The following is a 22,362-nucleotide window of genomic DNA, read 5'->3' on the forward strand; positions in this document are numbered from 1 at the left end:
TGTAAATCTACCAGTTGCATATTGAGTCTTCCAGGGAAAAACTAAGGTAAAGCAAGAATTTTGCATATGAATCTCAGCTTTTTATGGGGAGAAAAATAAACCTTTCTGTATAGAAGAAGCAAAAAAAGAGAATAAGCCCAAAATTGTTTTCCTCTGCAGATCACTTTTGGGGATGTTTTTTGTTTGGGAATAAACAGACTATTTCGGTCTCCAAAGGCTGACAGGTAAATGCTTTTCACTAGCACTAAATCACTTTTTTTTTAAAAAAAATTGGGAAAATCTGAAAAGATTGTGGGCAGAAACTGAGCTCCTCTGACTTTTTACTATGCTCAGTTCCCATTGGAATGGCACGTTGCTAACATTTAAAAGGAAATAGCTCTATGGGATGTAGCCCTATGCTAGAGGCCAACAGAGAAGAAGAGAAAAAGTATTGCCTATAGACAGTGCTCTGGACTCTTTGCTGGCTCCTGATCCAATTCTGGCTTAACTGCAGGGTGCTATCCCTGGGCGCTAAACCCTGAATGGGCTAGGTCAGGGGTGCCCAGCCTATCAGAGCATTTCGTAAGGCCCACGGACACAATATACTAACATCCAATTCGTTAGCGTTTTGTTGCCATGTTCATATCGTTTTAGTTTGTGTGTGTGTGTGTGTAAGCAGGCACTATTGTACATAGAAACAACCTATCTAAATACACACAAAACAAACTGAACTTAAAATATAGATCAGTACAAGTCACTTTGAATCTTATTAAAATACGTAGAATCCTTCTGGCCCGTACAAGGTTGTGCTAAGGTTTATGTGGCTCTCTTGCGTCATCAGGCTGAGCACCACTGGGCTAGGACCAAGCTATTTCATAGGCTGCTGAGCTTAATACAGGAGCAAGTGAAGAAAATGCCATAGCCTGTCTTACGCAGGACATCAGTTCAGGTGATATAATAGACACTTCTGGCCTTAAAACCCCATGAGTGATGGTCCTAGGACGAAGCTCCAGGGGCTGGAGGCGACAGGGAGTTCTCAGAAGAGGGGGATAGATTTCCCACTCTCCAAAGACCAGGTGGAGACTGACTCCGCATTCTTTCAGGACACAAATCTGTGCGGCCTCTGTCTTAGGCACAAAGCTGTTCATAGCTCAGCCCAGGCTTCCCTGAAGATGATCACCCACACATAGGAGAGGAGCTGAAACAAGGCAGGGCTAGAATCCTAGGGCTGTCATGGCCACATTGGAAAGGCAGCTCAGCAGCCGGACTGGGACAGCAGCTGTCCCGTTTCATCCGGCGCATTGTCGTCACATCTGCTCACATCTCTGTGATCAACCTTCACCAACACCGGCAAGGCTGCTCCTGGACTTTGGGCTGAATCCCTGTAGCTGCTAGAGTAAAGGGGTGACAATGGGCCACAAGCAGCCGCCTTCTCTTCTGTTGCCAGTGGGGGGGGAGGAGAGGGGCTGATAGCGAGTGGTGGCATCTTCCAACAGCAGAAGACGGTGATGCGGCTGGCCAGGCTGCTGCACGGCTTGAATGTAACTGGTCTCTCACACCCCCCTCTGAAAGAGCAGGCTTTGCTGAGCCCAGTCTCCAGCCAACTCTCTCCACTGACCCACAGCCACGTCAGAGAGAAGAGGGACAGGTGCATACATGTTTTATGGCAGCCGACACTGTGCAATCTGTGACATCTCCTTGTATTGCTGACTCCTGGGCTGCTCTATGGAGTTCTGGAGTCCAACACGGGCCACACCCATGTCTTCCCCGACATACGGGTTCAGTCAAGGGGACATCTGTAAACAGCTATAGTTTGCAGGCCCTTCCATCTTCACCTGTTCACTTACAGGCCAGAAAGGAGAAACAAACTGTAGGATTTGACATAGTGGATCCAAGCACTCATCTGAGAAGCAGCACGATCCAGTGGTTAGGGTGCTAGCCTGGAAGTCCAGAAACCTGGGTTCAATTCCCTGCTCTGTCACAGACTCCCCGTGTGACCTTGGCTAAGTCAGGCTCTCTGTGTCTCAGTGCTTCATCTGTAACATGGGAATAGCAGCAATGCCCTCCTCACAGTGATGTTGTGAGGATAGATACATGAAAGACTGGTGGGTAGTAAGGTTATGGGGCCGTGTAAACATCTTACAGACGATCACATCTGACATCCTGTCCTGCCATATCCATTCAAACCAAACTCAGTATCTCCGAACTGCAGTTACCAGCAGCTGATGCTTCAGGTAAACATCACGATAACTGAAGCTAAATATTCCCTCCCACAAACAATGCTAATTCTGTCATGCCCTACTTGGGTGAGGAATGCCTTCCTAACTCTTGAGACAGTCTGGGCCAGGAAACCTACTCCCTCTTCTACCACTGACTTGCTGTGTGACCTTCAGCAAGGGCCTCAGAACGTGAGATTTGCTTGCCTTTGTCTTAGCAAGCACAGTTACTTAACATTATTGGTCATAAAAGCACCCCATGACAATACAATTCTTTAATATTCACCATTACTGTAGCATCCTGGGTCCCTGCCCAGCATCAGCCTGCCAAATACCACACACACGCAGGCAGATGATTCCTGCCTCAAAGAGCTTACAGAGAATGATGGTAACAGGATGTCCCACATGACTCAGTCCCTGCTCCTTGCTTTCCCCTTCCTCCCCCTTTACACTTGCGTGCTGTCAAGGAATGAGACTATAAATGTGGGCTCACTTCTCCCAGCTCTTCACACAATAAGCATCAGGCAACAGTTCCAGCTGGAACGTTTGCTTTCCTTGACATCCAGTTTACTTTCTTCATTCCCTGCCGCCCCTGCCACTTCCCCCTCACTCCAAAAGCGCTCTCAAACAATTTTAAGATTTAAACAAATAAAGGTTTGGAAAGCAGCAGCCTGCTCCCAGATTCCCTCCCCACCAGCTCGTGCTCTCCCCCCCACCCCCCCCAGTGCAATGGAGCTGGCAAGAGCCGCACGTGCACAGAAAACAAAACCATGGAGCAGAGCCAGTGGAGAAGTTGGATTTGGCTTAGCTATTTACAAAAGGAATGAAGCAACTGGGAGAGGAAAAGAGTGAGGAAGGGGGTGGATTGGAAGGATTTTACTGCATTCTAGAGCCCCACTGCATGGAGTGATGTGTATGTCTGGACACAAATGGCTAAGCGTAGGTGTCCGGCAGAGATGGGCCTGACGCTCAACTCCACACGCCCAGTTCAGAGTAATGCTCAGCTTTGTGGTTCAACTGTCAGACAAAATTCTCCTCTCAGGCTTGGTCTACACTTACCTCCGTGATTCGGCGGCAGTTGACGGGAGTTACGCAAAGTATGCAAAGAACTTGCGTAACTCCTGTTGACTGCTGTGCTTCTCTTCTGCGCGCCGTCTTCACGGCACTGCGCCGACGGGAACCGCGTTCCCGTCGACGCAGCGCTACGCCACTTGCAGGGGTGGATTAATAACGTCGACTTCTGGATCGACTGAGCGGGTCTTCACTGACCGCTCAGTCAATCCAGATAAAGTCACCGCCATAAGTGTAGACATAGCCTCACAGATCCTCACTGTTGTAGAGAGAACCACTGGCGGATGGGAGATGGAGAAGGGCCATATCCACCCCCACCCCAATTTTTTTTACTGTCCCTTTTGTAATGGCTGCAGGACCCCTCTCTCCTTGTAGATAGCAGCACCCTAAGCCCACTGGGAGATCAGCTCTGATAGTCTGATGTTCCTACACATACCTATCGGCATTAAGGAATTGCAAGCCTGCATAGGTAACTGAGCTGTGGCAGTTTTCAAGTCACCTTGCATCAGCTGTGGATCCACAAAGGATTTCAGGGTCCTTCTTCCATCTCCCCTTCCCCCGCCTAGGGTGACGAGATGTATCGATTTTATAAGGACAGTCCCGATATTTGGTGCTTTGTCTTATATAAACGTCTATTATCCCCCACCCGCTATCCCAATTTTTCACGTTTGCGATCTGGTCACCCTACCTTCCTTCTTTCATCCCCCCTTCCCTCCCCCCCCCCCCAAAAAAAACCAACAACAACAACTCGCAGTGAATCTGAACTGAAAACCTCAGTTTTTCTGGTTTGGAATGGAAACCACCTGAAATGGCTGAATTCCGTGTGGTTTCCACCCCAAACCATAAGTGGGCCCCAGAGCACCTCAAAAGGTTCTCAGCTGTTTCTGGGGATGGTAGCAAAGCCAGAGAAGTTCTACTTGGTCTCGAGACAAAATGTTCCCACCACCCTAGCAGAGGAAGCAGAATGCCAAATAAAAGTCAAGAGCCACCATCTGGACCCCAGGAGAGAATTTTGTTCCTTGCTAGTTAATACCCATGAAATGTGCCATGTGCTTTTTCCTTTTGGGCTCTTTTCCCCACCAGCAGCGCTCCAAAAACCTGCTGAGCTGAAAACAAGAGTTTACTTAAATATTACCCTTTCCATGAATCATGTTATGAACACTGGATCATGACTGTGGAATGCAACAACCTTGGAGTAATTCCACAATCTCAGTAACGCCAACACTCCATTAAAATTACTAATGAGGTGGCATTTTAAAAACTGCCTCTGGCATCCCTTCTTTCTAAGGCATTTTATTTCTCTCTCAAGACAAGGAGGGAGTGTTTCCTAATGGTTAGAGCAGGGAACTGGGAGTCAGGATGGCTGGATTTTATTCCTGGTTCTGTCAGACTCCTTGTGTGATTTTATGCAAGTTACTTCTCCTCCCTCTGCCTCAGCTTCCCCTTCTGTAAAATGGGGGGATAATAATACAGAACAACCTAACAGAGCTTCTGCAGGCTGAACAGCAGTTAAACGCTTTGAGAGTCTCAGATGAAAGGTGCTAGACAAACACAGCATTACTATCTTTACTGCTTCCCCGAAGCCTCAGGATTTCTGGATTAGTAAATCTGAAGGATCCCACCTGTCAGCATTCTGGGGCTGTTGCCTCATGAACGGATCAAATGAAGAGGGGCAGACTGATTACAGTGGAGAGAAATCAATTTTCAGAGCACACAAAACATTGTGGTTAAGGGAGGCAGGCAGGGGGATGGGAGAGAATTATAGACAACGAAGGACAAGACAATTTAACAAGGTTTTGTCAGACTAAACTGCTGGCAATCACAGACTCCAGAGAAAGTGTTTGTCAAACAAACACAGAGACATCCAGCTGCCAAGAATGAAGCAAACAGTGGAGCTGTAACATCAACAGGGTACCATTCGCAAATGTCACCATGATCAGCTCCCCCATCCAGTCATTGCACATCTGTGCTTACATACTAAGGTCTGGGTGCCACAGCCATAATTAGGACAGACGGATCCATCATTAACTTTCTGCCCAGGTTGCAACCTGTGCCTGCAAGGTCTTTTCAGCAAATATAGAATCTCCACAGCCAAACATACAAACAGCACAGATGGGAAAGGGGGTGTCAGTCCACCTGTGGGTGCAATGGGAATTTCCCACAGCTGACATGCTCTAAAACTACCTCCCTAGGCAGGAGTAATGAAACATCTGATCTAGGCTTCATACTTGAAATGCACCTCAGACTCCTCCAAAATAAATAATTTTTGCAACCCCACCCCCATTTAATTGTGGATGTTAATTAATTATTATAAACCTATTAATTATTTGTAAAGGCCCCAAATAAGAACAGGGCCCCATTGTACTAGGTATTATTCAAACATAGTGAGAGAGAGAGTCCCTGCCTCCATGAGCTTTCCAAGTAAAACTACAGAGAAAGGACAGGAGAAGAATCAGGTACTAAGAGATGAAGTGATTTGCCCAAGGTCACACAGCAGCTGAGTGGCAGAGACAGGAACAGAATCCCAGATCTGCCTGCCAGTTCAGCGCCTGGCCCACCGGATCATGCTTCCCCCTGCGCCTCCTCTTCCCAAAGAATGAGTTTTGGAGCGCTGCATTTTTGATCCACTTCCTGGACCCAAGGTTAGTAAATCCCTCCTCCAGCGAATTAGAGAGAAGCATTCAAACCGCAAGGTGCATGTCAACACCAGTGGTCAAGGCAACATTCCTACATCAGTCACTGGCCAACCCATACGTCCATTACGTCGCAGCAGCCAGAGCTCATCGCCTTGGCTTGTGTTTCCTTTAGCACAAGAGGTTAACTTCACGTGCTGCAGTAGAAATCAGAGGGGAGGGGGCAGGAGTTTACAGTCTCAGCTTGAGGTCAGTGACACCTTCTTTGGAACTAGGGGGTTGCCTTTATGTTCTGGATGTGCATGTGGGGGATTAAGGAAGCTGTTTTCCCTGTAAGAGAACAAAGGGATTGTAGGAGTTTTGAGAGCTGGCAAGCTCTGCAGTCCAAGAAGCTGCTGGTCTCTGTAAGGGGGGCTTCCCAGGTTTGTTGCAGTCAATGGAGACTCTGCCTGAGTTTACACAAAGGGACTTACGCATTTTATGTATGCAACATTGGTCTCCCAAAGATCCGAGTTCTAAGGGAGATGGGGTGGTCTTCCTAGGGAGAATCCCATCTAAGTTAAGAAGGGGGTTCTCCATATAAACAAATAGCCCAACACTAGAGCTCAATCACTCTTTTTTTAATTAGGAGAATGAGCTGCTATGTCCTAACACAAGGATACTCAAACTCTTTATGATGTGGAACACATCTTAATAGAGAGATCACCTCATGGACAACTCCCCCTAAAGCGTGTGCTTGTGTAACATCGCTGTGGCAGCTACAGCAGTGACTTTGGTACTTATGACTCGAGACAGTTAACAATATATCCAAACTTCCCTAAGCGTTCTGCTTTTTTGGACAGAGGTTTGCAGTGAAGAGCCTGGGTGCTCATAGAAAGAGCTGTAAACAGGGAGTCGTCGTCAGCACCCTGTAACCGGCCAGCAATCCTCAGGCCACCAGCAAGTGCTCCGCTGACCACAGTATGGGAACTGCTATCCTAAACTTCTTCGGGACAGGGGACATCACAGCTAATTTTCGGATTAGGCCATGCTTTATGTGGCTTGGTCTAGTTATCCTACATAATAATATTTTGAGATTCTTGGATGGCAGGGGATGTATAAGGACAAACTATCGCCGTTTGTAGAGAGGGAGAAGCTGAGGCGCACAGAGGTGAAGTGACTTGATGAGACAAGTAGTCTGTGGCAGAGCTGGGAATGGAAGCCAGGAGTCCTGACTCCTACTGGGTAAATGCTGACTTTTTAATGGCAGCCATACTACTTGTATTCTTCAGTGCTAGGCAAACCTAGATTGCTTATTGGTTAAGGAAGAATCTAAGACATTGCATAGTTGTCATGCTAGGGGAATAGCAGGCTTTGCCTCTGATCTGTTCCAATACTTTGGCCACATTTCTGTAGCCAACGGAGCGTGAAACACAAGGCAGCTGCATTTAGGACTTGAGGGCAATGCTTTGAGTCTCCCAGTCCTAAGGGAAGTGACTCTTACTGTCGATGACCGAGTGTTAACTCCGAGACAACCCCAAAACTATACTTTGCCTTTCCAAGCAAGAACAACTTTTTTGGCAGGATGCCCATCTGGGAAGTGACATCCCACCCTCCCCCATCCTCTTCAGGGCTCAGAACAAAGCCTCCTGCTGCCCAACATATTCCTCCACTGGTTTCATCTTGGTCCAAACGCCTCTTGTGTTTTAACTCCTGCCAGGATGACACACACAAAAAGACATGCATGTGTGGGGCAGGGGGAGAAGAGGAGTATTAAAACTGTGTCTTGATTATCCACTAGCAGTGGGAGGAAATGGTGGGGAAGAGATGATTTTCTGACTCTCTCATGTTATCTTGAAGCCTGAATCAAATGGGCTACAGGAGACTGTACATTATCCATTCGATCCTCCTCTTCCCACAGCCAAAACCCAGCTGCTTTCACTCCCAGGTCCATGCTGGACATCCATCCCCCCCCGCCCCACACACACACACACACACACACACACACACACACACTCTCTCTCTCTCTCTCTCTCTCTCTGTTTGCATGACACTTCTAGATTCCATAATACAGGAGGACGGCCACACAAGCACCCCCGTTTTGTGCTGACCCCCCACTCCTAGGAACACAGACCACTGTCTCTGCTGATCATTCCTGAGGCTGAACATAAGATGGTTGAGTTTCCCCACAGACCAAGGATGAGCCAGGAGTATACAAAAGAAGCCAACTCTCTCTGTGCTCCTCTTCCTTACCCCTTTCTGCTCCCACCAGCAAACACAATTTGTGGTGTTGCAGTGATGCACTGACAAAGCATGTGTGTGTTAACGTTGGACCCCCTGGCTTAGCCCTAAACTGCCAGATCCTCTCATTTAATCTCAGTGTCCTAGGATGCCACAACCTCCATATCCTGGAATATCCACGGCTGTGGCACCAAATTAATGGCTGCTCTCCAAGTCCTTGTCTACACTCAAAGAATAAAAGCAGTCTAATTACGAATGCCTGTCCGTGCTGAATCTAGAGAAATCAGGTGGCTAGGGGGAGAGTGGTTTTCCTTTGTTCCCTTCATGCAGGGCCCTTGATTTTCCTTCTCCTACACCAGCATTTCCCTCACTCTGGGGTACTGGAAAGAGGGGAGACCTCCCCACATTCTGTCACTCTCTCTATCAGGGGTATTTATAAAGGTACCCATAACATCTCTGTGGTATACAGGCACCAAACGCTCTCTCTTCCAGAAGAATGGAGCCAGCTGAACGGGGAGGAGAACCTAGTGCCAGTGCTGTTTGGGCAGCCCCGGACATTGTCAGCTGCTCTGACTCTCCCCATTCCCTTATGACAGTTCTAGAGCGACCCTGATCTCCACCCAAAGACCTTCTCCCTCTCAAATACAGACTACACCTTCCTCCCAGACTCAAAACTGACCCAGAACATCCTTCCCTACCCCAAAACATCTCTCTCCGTCCTCATCCCATCACCTTCCCCCTCTCCCCTTAGGCAGTCCCTCACCCACCAAAAGGTCCCCTATAGGTTTTAATGACTACTTTCCAGGACAGTGAGGAAGGGTTTACAAGTCAGTGCCCTCCGCCAACCATCCCCTCTTTTTAAAAAATAGTAATAATAATAATCATGTTTCAGATGTCGATATTGCAAGGCGAGCAGACTACCATCTAGCTCATGCCAGGGTCTGATATGGAAGGTGGTCCTAATGTCCATCTAGCCTGCTTTGCCCCGTGGCTGATAAGAAGGAAATCCACTCAGCAAGGTGTCGTTACCTAGCTTTATTCTGATTTATATTACAGTATTGCCTCAGAGCCAGCTGAGAACAGGGCCCCACTGCAAAACCATAGAGCAACAGTCAGTGCCTGCTTCCAGGAGGCCTTCTCATTTTACCAGGATGGGGCCCCTTTTAACCGCACCCACCCCATCACTAAGAACTTTGGACTTCCACTCCCCCAGGCTTGCTCACCCCCACACAAACAACCAAAAAGGGAACAAAACCTATGACCAAGTTACTTCAGATAAGAGTAACCACCTATCCCCAAATTCATCAGCTGGCCCCCAATTGTCAATGAGTGTGTCCCTCTTGTCTTGTAAATCCAGGTTATAGGAATTTGTTTTCAGGTTCTGGTGAGGTGATTATTTTGCCACTTTGGACAAATGCAGATACAAGAGGTGTTCAGCTCCTGGGTGAAAAGTCACTGAAGAGGTACATGATAAGAAATCCTTGAAGAAAACTCTCCTCAGCCAAGAGACCAGAGAACAGAAGACTCAGGCCAGGTCTATACAACAGACCTATATCGGTACAACTACGTCACTCACGGGTGTGAAAAATCCACAACCCTGAGAGACGTATTTACACCGACCTAACCCTCTGTGTAGACAGCACTATGTTGACAGGAGAGCTTCTCCCATCAACGTAGCTACCACCTTTCGAGGAGGTGGCTTAACTATGCCGACAGGAGAAGCTCTCCCGTTGGCATAGTAGTCTCTTCATTTAACTGCTGGTAGCACCGTATGTAAAGACAAGCTCTTAGTGGCATACTACTATCAATCACTGACCACTGGTTCTTGGATGACCTGATGCAACAGTGAAACAGAAAAGAATAAAATACCAGTGTCTATCTAGGATGAGACCTATATCCTTCAGCACAAGAAATTCTTACAAGTCTACGCCCCAGCCATAGAATAAGCCAAGAAGTTCTAATTCTCCTACATCATAGAAGCCATTTGAACCCTTTAGGATCATGAATTATTTTCTTGTCCACTGAAGTCTGTCTCTTTTTTCTGTAGAGCACAAGGCTTCTGCACTCTGTGATCTTCCCTTCCCTGCTTCTTAGTATCACTTAATTTTGCCGGGAGCCTCCAAAAGCAATAGGGCTGATCCAAGAGTTTCCGTAGACTTACCATACTGTGGCCACAGTCCTTAGTCCCTTCTCCACCCGATAAAGTCATTGTCACGTTACCTGGAACCTCCACACCCCTTCCAGTGCTATTACACCAACTTCTTTGGTAAAGCAGACCACCCTAAATGGCAGCATTGTCATGCAGCAGCCAGCTGATCAGACTGATGGATAAACTCCTTGGGCAGACCTGTTGCAAGCACATGCATGCATTGACTTCAATGGAACTGCATTTGCTTACGTCACGAGTGAATTTGCCTCCTTTAATTTTAGAGATGGGTCAAAAACCAGAACCAAAGGGCTGGATTCAAACCCCAAGGCTCAAATGGACACTCCCTTCCCCCCACACACCTTTGAATCCAATCTGAAAAGAGCTTATCTTCATGTCTGGATGGGGCCAAAATCGCCTAAGAATAACCATTCACCAGAATTACCCTCTGCTTTCAGTTCCAGGGAATAAAGGCAATCAATCCCACATCACCGACTGTACAGTAGAACCAGCCTTTGCATGTCGGGACTGGTCTCTTGTCCCCAAGTCAAGCATGTCTGGGAGCACAGTTGAGGTAGCATGTTTAGACCTGGGAGGAAACAACTTGGGTTGTTCTTGACTGACTCCCTCAGACAATTCAGGACTCCGCACTGTTGCCAGGAGCACATGGGACAAGCCACAAAGAGCCCGTCTCAGCCCTGGAGACAGTAATCATGGCATGGGGCCCTAACTTGGGGAGCTCAGATTAAAAATTGGGCAGGAAGAAAACTCAAGGAGTTCTGATCACAATCACAAGATTTGGAGTTCTGATCACAATCACAAGATTTGGACTGTGAGCCATCTCAAATCCAGTTCTCCCCCCTCCACAATCTTTTCCACCACGGATCCTGAGACAAGCTTTACTGGTAAATTGAGAGGGGTATATGTACACATTTGTGGGGAGAGATGTATGTTATTTTCCCTATGCATGGGAGGGACCTCAATTTTCCAAACATCTTATATGCCCTCTCACCACATCCCACCAAGGAACCGAGTCAATATTTCCACACTGTTTTGGTCTAGCGAGGTGGGTGTGTCAGCAAACTGTTTGGTGCACTGAATGCAACCTGGGGAAGGTGAAAAAGTAGAAGGGCTTGAAGGATGGTGCTAAGATAGCAGCTGACTGGCTTCACCCAACATGTCAACCACCCTACAAGCACTACCTAAGACAGGAAGAATTTGGAAGGGCTGAAATACCTCATGCATCATCGCCCCTGTAATCATACCCTCCAGTTTGCAATGGAGGGTAGATTAACGCTGCACAGAAAACTGAATCCCCTTGCTCCCCCTCCCCCTGTAGCATACGGAAAGGAGCCCATCACCCAGCCACATTTAAAGGCACTTTGCAAAGGTTTCTAATAGCCAGCGCGTAGCAGGCGCTTCTCTATGTCAGAAGCTACAGACTGCAGTCCAGACAGCAGCCAAATTAACAGCAGCAGCAAACTAAAGAAATTCCCATGAAGGACCCCAAAGGAACTCTAACCAAGGGGTCCCAACAGACAGAGATGCCAAAGGAAGGAGAGAAAAGTTTAGGCAGTCTCCTTCCCCATCCGCACAACAAAGGGACTATCAAGTTAAAAAGTAGAGATGATGGGTGAAGCTGCTCCTCTGAGATGTGCCTTTGATCGCTGCAGATGTCAGGCCTGGGATTGCGGTGACGAGGCAATTCTATCCTCCTGGAGAGAAGGTTTCTTTTATTGATGTTCGCCCAAACCTCACCTTTCCCTTTCCCGAGCCTAAAACTTCAGAAGTGATTCTCCTGGAATCTGAAGTTAGCCTTGCTTCCCCTCTGAGCAGGGTCTAAGAGGGCTGCCAACTCTCAGCCAGAGCACTGTGGGTCTCCAGCGTCTTTCACTTCCTCCTGCCCCCCAAAGTCTGCAGCCATATATCTCAGCACTGGAGAGTAAGAGCACAGAGGAGCCAAGAGAGTGAGGTCAACATGCACATACCTACTTGGAGGTAGGGGGCTAAGCTCCCATCTTTTAAGAATACGAATGGCGACATTGGGTCAGACCAATGACCCATCTACCCCAATATCCTGTCTTCCGACAGCAGCCAGTGCCAGTGCTTTAGAGGGAATGAACAGAACAGGACAACTAGGAAGTGATCCATCCCTTGTCACCCAGTCTCAGCTTCGGGCAGTCAGAGGTTTAGGGGCAACCAGATCATGGGGTTGCATCCCTGACCATTTCAGCTAATAGCCATTGATGGACCCATCCTCCATGAACTTATCTCAATCTTTTTTGAACTCAGTTATACTTTCAGCCTTCACAACATCCCATTGCAATGAGTCCATAGGTTGACTGTGCATTGGGTGAAGAAGTACTTCCTTATGTTTGTTTTAAACCTGCTGCCTATTAATTTCATTGGGTGACCCCTGGTTCATGTGTTACGTGAAGGGGTAAGTAACACTTCTCTATTCCCTTTCTCCACACCATTCATGATTTTACAGACCTCTATCATATCCCCCTTTAGTCGTCTCTTTTCTAAAATGATCAGTCCCAGTCTTTTTTCTCTCTCCTCATATGGAAGCTGTTCCATACCCCTAATAATTTTTGTTGCCCTTCTCCGTACTGGGTATCCAAACTGGGTTATGCTCAACATTTTTTTTGGTCTGGTAAAATTTGGGTGTGCTTGTTGGGTTGGCATTTTTTTTAAAAGAGTGACTCTTTGAAGTAGCTTGGAGGTGTGGGATACCCAAAGCAGTCCCAACAGAAATGGACTGGTGGGCCGAGTGCAGGCCAGGTGGCCAAAGGTGCATAATAAATATGACTTACCACTTGGTTCTGCAATCTCAAGCATGTGGTACATGTAGACGTGACATTTTGCTCTCCAGCCACCCCCCACCTCTCCAGCAAGCAGCATAGCCTTCCTTAAATGCAGCTGAGGATGAAACTCGTTCAACTGAAAATTTAGGTTAGGCCAGCACGTTTTCATTAGTGCTCTCTGTTGTATACTCAAGGCTTGTACCCGCTCCTAATGAAGTAGCTGGGCGATGTCAGTAACTCCAACATCGAGTTAAATGGAAGCCAGATCCAACACAATCCGTAGTATGTTGTGTAAGTGCAATTTACTGTCTATAAATGACTTCTGGCCTCTCTGTTTCACATGCACGTGTGTCGTCCTCAGTTCAACAAGATAAGGTAGAGAGGAAAAAGGGGTGTTGTGAGACTAAACTAATTAATGTTAGTAAAGAACAGTGAGAGAGCCTTGGAAATGCAAGACATCATAGCTCATTGTTGGTGAGGAGCTGTTATTAGGATGACATGGCCCACATAAGTACACATAGATGGCCAAGGCTGCTTTCTTTCCTCTATGCTTGTTGAGAAGGGTGCAACCTTTCTTCTCAGAGGTAGCCTTTACCATAGGGACCCAGGCCTGTGCCCCCTCGACATTAGACTAATAGCAGTTCTCAAACTGTGGGTCAGGACCCCAAAGTGGGTTGCGACCCCATTTTAATGGGGTCACCAGAGCTGGCATTAGACTTGCTGGGGCCTGGGCTTCAGCCCCCCTCAGGTTACAGCCCCCTTGACCCCCACCTGCCTGGGGCAGCAGGGCTTGGACTCGGACTCAGGCTTCAGTCCCCCTTCCTGGGGTCACGTAATAATTTGTGTTGTCCGAAGAGGGCTGCGGTGCAATGAAGTTTGAAAATCACTGGACTAATGCAACACGCTCTACTTGGAGCTACTGCTTGGGATCACGCAGCTTGGCACATCCTACTTAGTTAGCAGGATCTCGCACAGAGATCCCATCACATCGATACTTCGCAGTCTGGTTCCAAGTAGTTTCCAGGGGGGGCTTAAGGTGGAAGTTTGAAACTAGACGGTTTGAACCTTAACTGGCTGGAAACCCAGAGAGAAACCCCCTGAGAGACCACCCTGTTCCCTGTGACACACCACCACACTCATGGTCAGTGAGGGCAGTTAAGATAACAAGGCCCTGATTTTAAAAGGAAGGGGAGTTGGTTGGATTTTCAAAAGCGCCTCAGTGACTTAGGAGCACAAGGCCCATTGACTTTCAATGGGGTTTGCATTAAATCACTTCAGGGCTTTTGAAAATCCCACCCAGAGTGATTTCCAAAAGAAGTCTTCATCCTTGGAACTCAGTCCCACCCTCTTGGCCTGACCGAACTCAGACTTGTTGACCTAACAGCTTTCCTTTAACTCCTGGGCCAGTTGCCTTGCTGGCAAAGGCAGGCTCAAAGAGCAGTTGGCTAAAATGTGCCCTAGCCACCCACAGCTGTGCAGCCATGCCATGCGCTGGTTGAGTGCCACCCTCTCACCCCAGAGCAGACTCCCTTGGATTGGAAGAGTTAGAGTGAAGAGATCCCTCTGTGCATTATCTACAGTCTGGAACTCTCTGGGATGAAAGGCATCAGATGAATGTAAAAATGTTATTCATCATTCAAAATCCTATTGGCTTCCAAATAGCTGTCCATTTGTGCGAGTGAGAGAATCCTTGCTGCATGAAGAATTGCCAGCGGGCTCTCGGGGGAGAAGGCCTCTACGTGTATTTAATCTAGGCTTTGGATTTTAAACACTAACAGTTCAGCCTTCGTTTTAAAAAACATTTTCTCCGGCAACTGGGCGTCCTAATGGATGTGATGGTCTCTCTCTCGTCTCCTCCTCCTCCTCTTTCAAAGCTTGGCATCAAAGGGCTTCTTTGAAGATAAGGCCAAATTTGTATTTGGGGGGGGGGGGGGTGAAGAGGAGATCTTCATAAAACTGGAAGAGATGGAGAGGAAGGAAAAGGCAGGAGTCACTTTGCTCGTCGAGATGTACGCTACATGGAACACAAGATTACAACAGTCTCTCTGTACCACCAACTGGCTGGAGCCACAAATCTGTTGCAATGCTGCTACCTTCACTAGACTCCCTGATGACCACACTCAGCTAACAGGTCTTCTATAGCAGGACACCAGCTTCTTCTCTGAATCTCAAAGCACTGCGTAAAGCCCATAGAAATTCTTCCCATCCACACAGCACAAGCCTTTTACCACACTGCCATGCTTGGAGAGGCACGCTACATTTCCATCCTCACCCACAGCGGTTCCTACCTATGGCCTCCAGAATCATAGCACCGCCCCATCTTTAATGAATTTACCCTCACTGTCCCCTAGGGAAGTGTGTGTTTATAGATGGGGAACTGGGGCAGAGAGAAACTAAGTGACTTGCTCAAGGTCACATCGGATGGATGTCTAGTAGAACAGGGAATTGAACTAGGTCTCTCAAGTCTCCCCTGGGGCATCCTTCATCTCAGCACCCCTCAGTGCAGGCAGGGTGGACAGTGTCTACCTTGTTTTGTATCAGCTTTAGGCCCTATCTACATTAAGGAAATAAGCATCAAGGTAGCTACATCAGCGTGGACCCGTAACTAGACACATTGCAGCAGTGCAAAGCAGGGGTTATGCAGGAGTAGTTTATTTTAGTGTGTCACTGGATTAAGCTGCACCGGGGTAAACCCCGCTTTGCACCAGTGCAATGTATCTACGTTAGGGCGTTGTGCCAGTATGACTGTATCACTGGAGTTACACACCCGGGTAAGTTCCCTTCATGTAGACAGGGCCTTGTTTATCATTATGCAATGGCTCAGAGGGCTTCCTCTAACCTGTCAGTCTGGCCTGCCAGGTTTCGGATGGCACCAACCTCCATTGTGGAAAGCCTCTAATTTCTCCGCGGTTTGAGGAAAATAAAAATAACCTAAAGGCTTCTGGTCTGACATTAGAAAGTTAACGCTAGAGTCCTTAAAAGGATATCCCTCTCCCTCCCCCCAATGGGTACCATTATAGCGACAGAGGACGGTCTTGACGCACTGTCTTAGGCACAGGCCTGTTTAGAATCCCTGACACTGCAGCCAATAAATGTATTTCAGCACCCGGCAAAGGGATCCATGCACACCACGACCCTGACTCTGCCTCACAGGCCAATCCCTTTACTAGAGGGGAGTTTCGGGTGCCAAAATGGAAGTCCCACCACTGAGGTTTGGTTGACAGACTTACAGGCTGTTCCAGGCAAACCGCCATACCCCTTGAGAGAAGATGGACCAAGTGGGATGAAAGTGATTCACTTTCAATCGGTAGCTGAATTTTTAGAGCAGTCTGTGTATACCCACAGCAGCCCAGAATGCCACGACGCTGCTGTGTTCTCCTGGCGCCCGCCTTCTGTGAGGTGTGGAGTAAGCCCCAGAAGCCTGTGATCACTGCACAGCCACCAGGCATGATCGCAATCCTCATGGCTGACAGGAGCTCGGAGTATGATCTCTCCCAGCATCCCACAAGGTGAAAGCCGCTCTGAACCGTCTGAGGAGAGAGCAGAGTCCAGGTCTGTCTCCCTCTTGGCACTGGCGCTGCACCTACTAACGGGGTGCAGTATTTGTGCAACTCCCACACGCTCCCTGAAACACAATCTCCCCCTTAGTTCCCACTGTGGTCAAGCAGCTCTGCACCACCTCTTACTCAGGACTTCTTGTAGTCTATTTTGGTAGTACGCAAGAGACCCGGACACTGGTCAGGATCCCACTGCACTAGGGGCTGTACACACACAGAACAGACAGTCCGTTCTTGCCCCAGAGAACTTACAAATGTGACAGCCACGCACAACTGAGCTGTTAAACTGCATACGGGACACCACCTCTTTTATGGGAAAAACAACAATTTGCACTGTCAACAACATGAATAAAAATAAAATTAGGAAGGCCATTAAAAGTGATTCAACCCACCCTCCAAAATGCCATCTGACGCTCGCTGTATTTTAAGGGGTGGTGTTTAAAAAATGTGGCTACATTTGTCATTGTTAAATTGTTTGATATTTTTGTACTTCTTTGCTTCCTGGTTCCAGCTGAATTAGCATCTAAGACCCTCTGAGCAGGGATGTGTCATTCCTTAGCTAGCTGTACAAGGCTGCATGCTGTGGCATTCATAGTAGCAGGCAAGTACTGAAAAGTTTTTAAAACACAAATATTCATCTTAGTGCTTGTCTACATGGCGAGTTACTGTGTGGCAAGCCAGGGTGTGAATCTGCAGCACCTCAACTTCCCACACAGTAACTCACCACATGGATCCTGCTATATATAGCACAGTGAAACTCCCCCAGCCCATCCAACAGGCCTGAATAGCCGCCCAGATTTCTGAATGCTTATTCAAACCGTGTTTGAGCCTACAGAAGTTAATGGCAATCTTGCCATCGACTTCACTAGGACCTGGTATTGGGCCATTTTACAGCCATCTGCCATTATATTCTGCCCAAAAAAACAGTGAATGCAGGGTTAAAATTGCCTACCACCATTTCACGTGCTTCCAGAACATGATGGGTGGCTCAACTTCAACCTCTGAAAACCAGGAGACACAAGGGTAACAATGTGTCCCACGCTGCAACCCCACTCAACCTTAACCCTGCCTCTGCGGAGATGGCAACAGGGACTGTGAATACAGAAGAGCTGTGTGCGCTCAGCATAGCTCCATCTCACAATTCCTAATCAAACAGTTGCACAATGTCTAGGAGCACTGATCTGCCAGGGTGGGGGGATGCTTGCAGGTGATTAGCATGGCTCTTACTGTCACCTCCCCTCCTAGGGATGTTGAGAAGCAAAGAGACTAAGAGAGTGCTTCACCCCATGCTAACAACCCCTGGCATATTCCCAGTGCCCACCAGAACTCCACACCTGCACAGCCGTTCACATAGTGCTCTGCACCTTCACTGTCCCCTATGCTGCACTAGCGCTCTGGTGAATACTAGCAATGCGTTAGCCACATCATTGTGCACCACAAGACTCCACCAGAGTAAGTGAAGACTATGTCCCAAACAGATTCCTTAGGACAGGAAAAAACAGGTGTTAACACCTGCAAAATCTTCAGTGGTTTTCTTCTGACCAAGAGAAGCTTTTAGCTGGACTTCGTTATAACTAGACTTGTCAGAATGAGTTTTCTTTTTTTACAATTTTGACAGATAATATCAATATTTTTACACGTTTTTCTGTTTTTATCTGTTTACATGTTCGCAGTCGTGGCAAGTTCTGGGGGGAGTCAGATAATTATTTAACAACAGCAGATGTTGAGATTCAGCAAGTTAAAGCAGTTTGCGGGTGCACTGTGAAATCGACATTTACAGATAAAAAAAATCTAATCCTTCCAAGCCTATTTTTAACCGTGCCAAACTGCTGCATCTTCAGAACTGCGATTCCACAAGCAATGAGCTGAGTCAGCACTATCATCATCAAAGCACAGTGGCTGGTTACTACAACACGCACAGGCAACAAGACTTCCCGCTAACATTTCTGAAGGAGCTTTAAAGCTGAACAGGCTCCACCCAGAAGGCCTGAGATAAGAGCTGGGCAAATCCCCTACCCATAATACACCAACTACAGAAGCCAGCAAAATAAGGCATTGAACATGATGGAGCTGAACAAATGACCTCAACCAGCTCTACCTTTCAAACCTCCTTTAGACCATATTTAATGTGGTATTTTCAAAACCCACTCTGAGTTGGCCTAACGCTTCTCTCATGGAAATCAAAATTCCCACCAACTCCAGTGGAAGCAGAGTTAGGCCAACCATGAACCCTCATTGTCTGCAGTAGTTCCAATGTCTCGGGGCCAAATTCAGCTATTTGTTACACCAGCCTAAATCTAGAGACTCTCCCATGGCCTTCAGCTGCTCGGTTATGCAGCACAATCTGGCCATCAGAGTGCAATGATGGAGGAGGTTTTAAACGTATGGTTTAAATGCTTTGCCTCTTTCCTTTGGCCCCGTGAATAAACTGAATGTTTTGTTATTAATCACCTTGAAATCGCCCTCGGGGTGCATGTGCCTTGACTACGGTTGTAGTCGGAAAACTGGCTCGCTCTTTTCAACACGACTCCTCCTCCTAGGGGTGAGATTCTGCACTATGCCTCTTCGCGGTGCCATGCAGAACTCACTGCCCAGATGGAGAAGCAGCTACAGTGGCTTCCTCCCATTCGTCTGCCAATGCATGGCTCCCCCTGTAATCTGGAAACACCTGCAGGCCTGTCTATAAACTACAGCGCCTATTCCTCTCCCTATGGGCTGCAGTGCTGCGGCCCATCCTCAGACATGTCCTACCTCTCCTGCAGCTCTGCCACATGTACCATGCCACCTCAACGCTTGCGAGGGGGGTCTCAGAGAGCAGTCTGGGGCTGTCTTCTCAGATCCTGGGACAAGGGAATCATTTCAGAGTTCCTTTATGCTGCTTCAGCTCTTTTACCCAGCACACAGGGGGCAGAACTAGGGTGAGGCTCTCATCCAATGTCTAGCCTCACTTTACCAAGAGAAACAAGTGGTTTATATTGGTTGGCCCCAAAGTGTTAATATTATTAATGATATTTGCAAGTCTATAGTGCTTTCCATTTGTGAGTTAGGTAAGGATTAGCCCAATTTTAATAATGGGGAAATCGAGGCAAAGAGGAATGAAGGATCTTACCCAAAAACCTCACAGAGTCTGTGTCAGCCAGAAACAGAACCCATGTCTCCTGACTCCCAGTCCTGTGCTTTGACCTGAAGATTATCCTTCATCCCCTATTTCTAGTCCTCCCTAACATAGCCACAAGAATGTGAGCAGAAAGCTCTTCTGCCTTGCATGCAGTCCAATTGTCAGCCTTCCTTGTTCCTCAGGGTATGAGATGCAAGAAGAACCCAGGTGGCATTGGCAGTTAGAAAAGTCATCTGTTGACTTGTAAACCAAGCACATTTCATCCAGTGTCACTGAGGAAAAACAAGGCGCTCCACCAAGTGAGTTTTCTGACTGCTGTCTGACTGATCTCACACACTCCTAGGCTAGGAAAGCGCTTTCCCTTTTTGCACCGCTCTCTGCAGTGGGGCCAGAGGATTCCACTGGGTTTACAACCTTAGCTGCAACTTTCCTGGCTTGGGGGGGATTTAAGCTAGTTCCTTAAGGCTGAATTCAGCCTTATTCTCAGTAATACAGGCCAGGGGAAGTTGCAGCCCTGGATCTGAGCTCCATGGTCAATATAGTGGAGGGTTTTGGTGGGGGAAGTGAGAGGAATTTCAGGAGGCCAGGGGAGTTGGACAATTATTCATCTGTTCTTTGACCAAACAAACCCCAAAAGGAGAAGCTGAGAGGGTCTGACACCCAATGGGCTAGAAAGACCTCGTGACCTACTTCAGGTGTCACGTTCAGCAAGGTGCAACCAAGCAGTCCATGTGCTGTGTTGTGTGAGGTAGATGACCCAGCACATCACAGCAAAACAGATGAGGTAAAGCAGTCCAATCCCTAGGAAAGTAGAAAGTGATCATGAGACGTTACATCCTAGAACGTTGCAGCCACAGCCACCTGTACCCTTCTCACGGAGAGCAGTGTGTGGATTACTGCCATTTTTACAGTTTTCAGTGAGCTCTCTCTCAAAGGCAAGTTATTTTTGAGAGGATGAAATGAATTTGGTCCTCAGATTTGTACATCAGGGCTTTGCACTTCCTTCATGTGAACATGTCCTATTTTTCCTAAGTAGAACTCCATCAGCAAGGAGGGTAGCACCATATCTGATTTCAGCCCCAAGAGAAAACGCCCATTGGGAGTTTAACCTGCACTAGACTCTTTGACTGTGAGGGAGTAATAGAAAAGGAACAAAAGCCCACTGATTCCTTGCCACAGATAAATCCACTCATTCTATGGGGAAAAGCATAGCTCCCTCTAAATTATCTTCCCCTAACAGGTTCCAGGATGCTTCCTATTAGCAAGGGGGGCTATTTCACATTCAGCTATTTAGGTAATTTTAAAAACAAACACAGAAAACCCATCATTTGCAAACGCTCACAGTGTTTCTTCTTAAACCTTCCCCAGAACCATAAACCTCACTACCCAACCCACCAAAAAGGTGTGTTGTGTGTGAGCACGCGGATGTACATGTGCCAAGTCAACAATATTCTATCTCCCAAATCCGGGCAAAGTGAGAAAGTGCACTTCCCAAAAGGACAGGAAAATCAAAATAAAACCCTACTTGCAAAACCATCACCGCCACAGCAAAAAACCCCTCACATCCTTTTAATATTTTCCATTATGAAGTTTTTTAACCCATGGGAAATGAAGTTTGACTATTAGGCTGCAGATGGACATATCAAAACGACATTGCACAGTGCCACTTGGTAGCTGTGCAGATATTAAGAGAATTGGGCACCAAGGAAATCAAACAATTTAAAACAGGCAAGAAATTGTACGTGGACACAGACACACACACAGTCTTTATACATAGAATCACACTGTCCTGCTCACATAACCCAGTGTATGTGTAGAGGCAATAGAGCGTCATTAAAAACAAACAAACAAAAAAACCCAACTTGAGGAGATCCTGAAATGCCTCTTCCACAACTTCAGTGAAATATACTTGGGGAACTGGGGCTCCTCTACAGACAGAAGTTTTAGTAAAAAAAATACAAGACTTGTGTTAAATCAGTTTTGCCAGCTGGGGGTGTCAGGAAAGGTGCTTGTTCAGTCTATTATTATTATTATTTTCTATTATTAGCAAGTCCTTAAAAAAAATCGTAATTAAAAGTTTAATTTGAATGCATCTATAAATCCTGAACCCTTCCTTCCCCTAAATAATCAGTGCATTTTCTATGTAAAGGCGATGTTACAAGGACCTGCCAAAGTTACAGTCCAAACAGCAGGACACACAGGCATAAAACCCCCTCAAGTCCCGCTTCACAGCAGAAAGTGATTGCCCCCCAAAACTCTCCTTTAAACCCCCCCCCCCCCCCCCATCTATTTCACCCATCACCTTCGCATCAGGACTAAAATATACAATTGCACAAGAAAACGCAGGCAGTGAACAAACATTTTACTCTCCGAAAACCCGCCCACGCTTATCTGTGCAGCAGAAACCCCTCCACATAATCACAAGCCAAGATGCCTTTGCGTTTACACGAGTTGTCTCTTCTGCAAGCTCCCACCAGTTTTTAAATAAATCCACTATTTTATATCTTATTTCATTTTTTACGAAAGACTGGAGGGGTGGGGAGAGGGAAGGAAAGCTGTTTCTGAAACCATCTTTTCCACCTCCTGTCTCTTGCTGGCTGGGGAAAGGAGCCGAG

At 47.2% G+C, this 22,362-nt stretch overlaps 1 protein-coding gene across 2 annotated transcripts in view; it reads right to left on the bottom strand.

Moving 5' to 3' along the window:
* The window catches only part of BOC (BOC cell adhesion associated, oncogene regulated), a 70,753-nt gene that overhangs the window by 47,750 nt on the left and 641 nt on the right, over positions 1–22,362 (bottom strand). The window lies entirely within an intron of this gene.

Source organism: Emydura macquarii, unplaced genomic scaffold (assembly GCF_026122565.2).
Source record: "Emydura macquarii macquarii isolate MOO-44397 ecotype Brisbane River unplaced genomic scaffold, CSIRO-AGI_Emac_v2 contig_1119, whole genome shotgun sequence".
NCBI lineage: Eukaryota > Metazoa > Chordata > Testudines > Chelidae > Emydura > Emydura macquarii.